The 8,336-nt window shown below is 39.5% G+C and overlaps 1 pseudogene; it reads right to left on the reverse strand.

The window, feature by feature from the left end:
• Positions 1-7,430: 7,430 nt before the first annotated feature.
• Positions 7,431-8,119, reverse strand: LOC143387902 (gamma-glutamylcyclotransferase pseudogene; annotated as a pseudogene).
• Between the last annotated feature and the right edge of the window lie 217 nt (positions 8,120-8,336).

Below are 8,336 nucleotides of genomic sequence, written 5' to 3' on the forward strand. Positions count from 1 at the left end.
CTGTTTTAAATGTTTGTATCCCTAAAGGGTACTTCATGATTAAAAACATGATTCCCATGGTGGCACTGTTAGGAAGTGGCTGAATAGTTGGGAAGTGGGCCCCAGTTGGGAGGTCCTAAGATCATTTGGGGCATGAAACAATATGCAATCCATCTTTAGTGGTTTTCATAAGAACCCTAAATTCTCTCTGAGTATTGTTATAAAAGGAGCAATCCTGGCCCTACCCATTTCTCTCCATTCATGGCTGAAGATGTGACCACTTACTCCAACATTTTTTATCATTGCAATCTGTCACTTGTCATGAAGTCATACAGTCAACAACCAGCCTTTGCTGAGATTGTGATAAACAGGACTTAGAGACTCCAAAACTGTGAGTCAAATAAACATTTTTCTCTTTATAAAAAAAAGTTACATTGAGATAAATCTATGTAGTTTAAGCCTCCTGGGATATCCCCCACCTCTACCACACATACATGGAGCACTGACCACAATTCCATATTCTTCTTTACAGTGTCACCAAATATATCAACATATGTATATACATATACACAGATATACATTTTGTAATATTTTGTTTCTTTTGGCATGTTTTGGTACCTTCTGAAAATATAATCTTATATTGTCATATACATTCTTTTGCAGCTTTCCCCCTTAATTTGCATCCCTTCAGCTGACCATCAGGAAGAAGGAAACAACAGACAATTGAGGATCAGAAGGACACCATCCCTGCTCTAGTCACTCTGGAAGCTGAAAAGTCTGCACACATCTAAAGCTTGAGGAAACATCAGCCCTGCTTCAGCCACTTGGGGGCTGGTTGATCACTGCAAGGAGGAAGATAAACCAACCAACAGGACAAATGGACTGTTTCATCTGCTGAGATGGCTCTTATGCTATGATTTATTACTTCTGGCATGCACATGGTCCTTTCTTTGGTGCTTACTACAAGCCTGATAACAGCCAAACACACAAGTGACAATATCAGAAAACCAGTACATGTACCAGTTCAAACCTCAGAGGGCATTAAGGATTAGGATCCAAGCTCAGATTTGGAGAATGGTTTTCTATTCTTGGTGGATTCAAAAGCATAATTGACATAGTAGAGATTATGTTATTAACTTGTTCATTGCTTCCATGTTTGTCTTCCCTTTACATTAAAACTATTAGGTCTACTCTAGAAGCAGAGAGAGAGAGAGAGAGAGAGAGAGAGAGAGAGAGAGAGAGAGAGAGAGAGAGACACTAAGATATAACATCACATGAAGCCATGAAGCTTTAAACCAAGATGATAATTATGGCCTTTGATTTAAAAGATTAAATAATGAACATCAAAGAGAGAGTAATGGTGTAGTCCCCAAAAGACTCCAAATGATGTGGTCCCCCAAAGACCCTCACCAATTGTAACATATAAGCCTCCTTTCTAGCCAAGAAGATATTTTTTTAAAAGTCAGCAGGATTTCTAGAGCATTCATTGTGGTATGAGCTCCACTTTGTTTTAAATGTCAGGTTTCTCTTTCTTGTAAAAATTAGGTCAGCAGGGTTGGGGTTGTACCTCAGTAGTAAAGCACTTGCCTACCATATGTGAGACACTGATTTTGATTCTCAGTATCATATAAATATAAATAATAAAATAAAGGTATTGTGCCCATCTACAACCAAAAAAAAGAAAAAAACAATCTGCAATCAAGCTTTTTAATGTGCAAAATTTACTGTTTCTGTTTTCTTAGTAAAAACTTGTGAAATCTCTAACCTAAGATAAGAACATGGAAGAAACAGTAACTGTTATGTTAACCACCCTGTTGTGTAACCACCGACTATAAATCTCAGAGAATTTCCTCACCTAGGGTCCAGAGATTTCTTGGAATTAGTCCCTCTGGATTGCTGCAACTTAAATAAAACTACACCCCCCAAATTCCACAGGTAATCAGCCACATCTGCCCTGCATCAATGCCTGTTTGAAATGCTGTAATGTCTCCATTCTTGACGGGTACAAAGAGACAGTTTCTCTGACTCTGCCACAGTATGAATTCTATGCAAAGTCATTAGTTAGTCCACCGCTGGGCCTAGTGGGTGGGGAGGAGCAGCCTTCCAGTCTTTCCCCAGAAGTGCAGGCGGCGCTGGCCAATGAGGGCTGAGCAGCGCCGAGGAGGCGGGGCCAGGCTGGTTGGGGGAATCCCGCTCTGAGCCAAATTGCTCAGCGGCGCTGGCGTCTCCGCAGAGTGTGCCGTTCCTTCGTCCAGGCGGGACTCCCCTTTGCTCTAGCCAGCCGCGCCAAGGCCCTAAGGAGAAGCTCCCGGACGAGGCCAGCCATCCCCAATGGCCCCAAACCTGGGCATCTTCTGCCTGCTCTCAGCTTCCCGCGTCAGCCCAGCAGTCCCAGCCTCGTGAGGAACCTTGGGTGCCGCCTGTGGATCGCTCTTGCTGCTGAAGTGAGTCCGTCTTCGCGGCTAGGGGGTCAGGGACTGTGAACCCAAGGAGCTCAGGACACCAGGAAGTGGGGGTCATGAGCGACTAATTAAAAAAACAAACAAAACAAAAAAAACTCCAGCCCCAGAGTCGTGGGCGCGCGGGGGTGGGGGAGGGGGGCGCGGGGCTGATCGGGGCCGTGCGGGGCTGGGGGGGGCGCGCGGGGCTGGGGGGGGCGCGCGGGGCTGGGGGTGGGGCGCGCGGGATTGGGGGTGGCGCGCGGGGCTGAGGGGGGGCCGCGCGGGGCTGGGGTGGCGCGCGGGAGCGGCTGTGAGCGTTAAATCCTTGAAATTGAGGTTAAGTTTATTGTCCTTTAAGATTTTAAACTACTGCAGCTGCTGCAGGGATCCCTGTGACTAAGTACTTTTGTTACACCCACTTTGCCAGGTGTCTTTGGTCGCCCAGTAAGCTTAGAAATATCTGTCAACATACATTTTTGATTTGCCTTATCCGATATATAAGTGATTAGCACATGGTCAATTGTTCTAGATAGTGTTAGACGTCACATTAGGAAATAAAGCATTAGGACAAAAGAGTTTTAAAACCATTATTTTGTGTCTCAGTTACCAATAAAATTTTCACTACTCCATTTTGCCTGAGGAGAATCTTCCAAGAAATATAATTTTGGTGGTTTAAAGCTGCGGCTGTCAAAGTATGGACACCAGCTCAAGCACAGGGACATCAGGAGGGAATTTGTCTGAAATGCAGATTCTCAGCTTCTACCTCAAACCTGCTCAGTGGGAATTCAGGGCCTCATCTCAGCAAATGCTCCAGAAGATTCTGATGTTTTAATCATTTAGCTATTGCAGAACCGTAGTGGCCACAGGGAGGATGAGGGTAAAATCCTTTTGACCAAAATAATCTTGGCAAAATCATGTACAGAACAAACATTTCCTTGTTGACTAACTGCAGGGTAAGCCTTAGTTATTTTATATATATATATATATATATATATATATATATATATATATATATATATATATATATATATATATATTTAGTTTTTGGCAGACACAACATCTTTGTTTGTATGTGGTGCTGAGGATCAAACCAGGGCCGCAACATGCCAGGCGAGCCTGCCACTGCCTGAGCCACATCCCCAGCCCCCTTAGTTATTCTTAATGCCATCGGTGACATACTTAGGAATATGGACTGCTAAAATGGGAAATCGTTTAATTCTTTATTATCAGGGTTTCATTACTATATTGCCATTCAATAAGCTAGAGAACTTCATTTGAATTTGATTAGTTATATTCTTACTTTTGTTCACCACTTTGTTATATTCACCACTTTGTCCAGTAGTGGCCAGCTGGACTGTTGACACGTATCCTTTCCATAGTGCCCTCAGCCTGTGCAGAGGGGTTTTATATCTTTACAGAAGCAGTGACATCATCAGCATTAGCTAATTAGTTAGCTTGTCTGACCAGCATCCTAAGGAGCAATTGCCCTGATGTACATGTAAGAAAGTAGCTTTCTACAGGTAGCACCAACTAGCTCTGGTTTCCGTTGTGCGTAAGAGGAAGCCCAGGTCCTTTAAGATCATGCATTTTTAGACTTTCTGGTCCAGGCTTACTCTCAGTGTTTCCTTAACTTGGCAAGGTTTTTGGGAACAGAAAGGGGGCATTCAGGACTGGGGCTGTGGCTCAGTGGCAGTGCACTTGCCTAGCATGTGTGAGGCACTGGGTTTGATCCACATACAAAAATAAATAAAATAAAGGCATGCTGTCCATCTACAGCTACAAAAATAAAAAAAAAAATTAAAAAAAGAAAGAGGGCATTCAGGGACATGGAGTTTTGCTGTTCTCCTTTTCTTTAGCGATGATACACTGGATAAGCTATTATACAGATCACCATGGAAATAATGATACAATATTCTCATCTAAAAATTAGGAGAAGACTCATATCTAGAAATTGTAATAAGGGGATTGAGTCTTTCTATAATGAATAAAATTATAAATCTGCATCTTAAAACTTCATTTGGCATTAATATAACACTATAATATGCAAAGCAAATTTGAAGACAATTATCATTGTATCTATAAATCATTAATATTTGGGGCAGATAATCAGAAAATAATTAAACAATATTGTTTATATCTTTTTTTTTCTTTTAAATATCAGCTTTGGAGGGATTCTTGGACATGGAGTTATCAATGGTGTTGCCACATATGAGGGTCCACTGGGTGTTTTGAAAAATCTCTGTTATAATGGAGTGGATATCATTGATTTGTCCAAGAAACACAAACCAGAGATAACTCTTCATAAAGAAAGTCCTAATGTGTGGCTAATAGAGAAGAGAGATTCAATTTGTTTCATTGATTCAGTTTTAAAATATACTTCTTCTAAAGGTACAAATCATACATAATTTTGTTTATGTTTGGTATAATTTTTCATTTATGTTTGATATAATTTTTATGTATGAATTTAATATTTATGTGTGAAATGGATGCATGTTGCAAAATCATGAAGTATCATCATATAACAGCTTTTAATAGACTTTTTGTGGTGATAAGAACACTCAATATGAGTATACTTTCTTTAAAAATTGTGAGTGTGCAATAACATTAACTAGACCCAATATTGTAAAGCAGATCTCTAGAACTTATTTATCTTTAGTAACTGGAACATGAATTACATGGCAACCCTCCATTTTTCTTTGCTCTCAGGCCCTAGTAACTACCATTCTATTCTCTGCTTCTATGAGTTTGACTGTTTTAGATACCCGATCTAAGTGAAATCATACAATATTTGTCATTCTGCAAATGGCTTAATTCACTTAGCATATGGTTCCCCTGGTTCATCTATGTTTCTGCAGATAGCAGGATTTCCTTTTTAAAAGTTGAATAATATTCCATTTTGTGTGTGTGTATGTGTGCATTTTATATCCACTAATCCATCAATGGATGTTTATATTATTTATGCATTTTGGCTATTGTGGTACAATAAACGTGGGAGTGAAGTCTTTTGAGATCCTTATTTTCCAACAGAGTCCAACTATGTTCTTTCAGTTGTGAATATATAGTTTTCCCCACACCATTTGTTGAAGGGACAATCTTTTCCATATTGTACATTCTGGCACTCCTGTGGAACATCTGTTGTCTGCATATTTGTGGATTTATTTCTGGTATTCTGTTTCTTTGGTTGATATTTCTATTTTTATCCCAATACCATTCTTTTTCAATTTCTGAAACTTTATAATATATTTTGGAAAAAAGACATATAATGCTTCTTGCTCTCCTTGTCAAGATTGCTTTGGATATACGGGATTCTCTGTTCTGTATGAAATTTAAGGTTGATTTCTATTTGAAGAAAAAATGCCATTAAGAATGGATTAAGTCTGTATATTACTTTGGATTGAATTGCCATTTTAACAGTATTGTTATAATATCCATGAACATGACATGTATTTCTGTCTTATTTCTTTTATCTGAGTTTTGGAGTTTTCTGTATACTTCAAGTTTTTTTTTTTTTTAACCTCCTTAGTTAATTTATCTTCAGTATTTTATTCTTTTTAATGCTACTGTAAATGAGAGTGCTTTCTTAATTTCTCTGTCAGCTTTCTATTATTGTGACAATACACCTGTGATAATCCATTTATAAGGAGGAAAGGTTTATTTTGGCTCATAGTTTCACAGGTTTCAGTCTCTGGTCACTGGACCCTGCAGAATATATTGTGCAGCATGGTATGGCACGGGAAACCTGTTTGCCTCGTGGTAGCTAAGAGGCAGAAAAGAGGGGGCCAGGGTCCCAGTATCTCTTTCAAGGACTTACCCCCAGTAAATCAGCTTTCTTCTATTAGACCCAATTTTCCAAAGGTTCTACCTCTAGTCAGTAGTACCACAGGCTAAGAACCATGCTTCTAACACATGAGCCTTTGAGGGCTAGGGGTGGAATGCTATGGGTTTGATTTGGAATGCTCCCCAAGGCCAGTATGTTAAAGGCTTGATCCCCAGCCTGTGGCACTATTGGGAGGCAGTGGAATCTTCAGGAGGTATGGTTTATTGAAAGTAAGATAGGTCACTCGGGGTACATTAAGGGGGCATTGGGACTCCAGCATTCTCTCTGTCTTTGCTTCCCAGCTGCTATCAGGTGAACAGATCTCCTTCATCATGTGCTTCAACCATGACATACTTTCTCACTGTAGGCCCAAAACAACAGAGCCAAGCAACCACAGACTGATACCTCTGCAACTGTGAGCAAAAATAAATCATTCTTTCTTATGAGTTGATTATGTATGGTATTTTGTCACAGTGTCAGAAAGCTGACTAATGCAATTTCCTTAGAAACGCAACAGAATTTTGTGTTGATTTTTTTATCCTGCAACTTTACTATTTTTTTTCATTAATTCCAATTTTTAAAATATTTGTGTTTTTTGTTTCTAAAATGTCATTTGCAAAAGAAATAATTTTACTTCTTCATTTCCAATTTGGATGCATTTTATTTCTTTATCTTGCCTAATTGCTGACTTTGCTTTTATTAAGATATTGACTACAAATAGTAAGAGTGGGCAGCTCGCTTTATTCTTTTTTTTTTTTCCAGTTTCCAAAATTTTATTATTTTTATTATCAATTATGTCAGTAATTTGATTACTCTTATTACACTAATTAAAAAAAAAAAGCCCAGGCAGCAGAGGAATTTACCAGCACCATCATCGAGAAAACTGCAAATCTATCCTTGTCACAGAACAAGAGGACACTTAAGATCAACCCAAGAAAACAGCTTTAAGTGTCCACAGGGGTACCCACATTTACTTGTTACTACAGGACTTCACAATCCCCTTTTAATTGTCCAACTCTTCATCAGCTGTTTTTTTATAGTCTGAAAATATGAAATCACTAAAGTGAGGTTCCCCTTCAGAATATTGTTGAAAACAGAGATTAAACATGGAGATATCACAGATCCCTGTTCTTAAATGTTAAATATATTTTATATTAGTACATAGAATATTATTTATTCTTAGATATATTTTGTTATGTTCTAAAGAGCTTTTCTTCCCCCTTTTTGATAATAAGGTCTTCTGAGACCTTTCCTTTATAGTCATTTGGTTCTATTGCCTTTTTTTTTTGCGGCGGGGGGGGGGAGTGGATACTGGGGATTTAACTCAGGAGCACTTAATTTGAGCCACATCCCCAGCCTATTTTGTATTTTTTAATTTACAGAGAGGGTCTCACTGAGTTGCTTAGTGCCTTGCTTTTGCTGAGGCTGGCTTTGAACTTGCAATCAGTCTCCAGAGCCACTGGGATTACCAGCATGTGCCACTAGATTGTTTCTATTGCTTTTAGCCTCTCTTGATACTCCAGTGGCAAACTGTTTTCTTTTGCACCCATGCAAATAACCTTTTTATATAGTTGGGATGGGGAAGTGTGGTCATAATTTGTCATCAGATAGTTTTGATAGGTTCTTTCCTTTCTTGAGTTGAAACTTTCACTTCTATTAAAACATACATTCCACTTTTAATGCCTTCTTGCGTCCATGCCACCTCTGACTGGTTTTGCCTTGGAAATTGCCAAAGTCAACCTTAAAATCCTACAGGCGGGCTAAGAACGTGGCCAAGGAGTTTTAGAGGTAGCTCATCTCCATCATTAAGTTGCTGCCATAGGCGAAGTACAAAATCCCTCTCCTCCTCTCCTGTGCCTTCCTCACAACAGGAGCTAGCCATATCTCACCAGATGCCTGCACCATCCTGGGGGTTGGGAAGCAGAAGTGCAAGAAACCCACAGTAACCTGGTGCTGCTGCCAACAGACCAGGACTGGTATCTGCAGCACTGCCCCCTAGGGGCTGGGGAAAACTCCCTTTATTTGTTCTTGATCTTCAAGGAAAAAAAAAACTTTTTATTTTTTCACCATTGAACATATTAGCTTTCCATAGATGACTT

Source organism: Callospermophilus lateralis, unplaced genomic scaffold (genome assembly GCF_048772815.1).
Source record: "Callospermophilus lateralis isolate mCalLat2 unplaced genomic scaffold, mCalLat2.hap1 Scaffold_143, whole genome shotgun sequence".
In the NCBI taxonomy this organism is placed as follows: Eukaryota; Metazoa; Chordata; class Mammalia; order Rodentia; family Sciuridae; genus Callospermophilus; species Callospermophilus lateralis.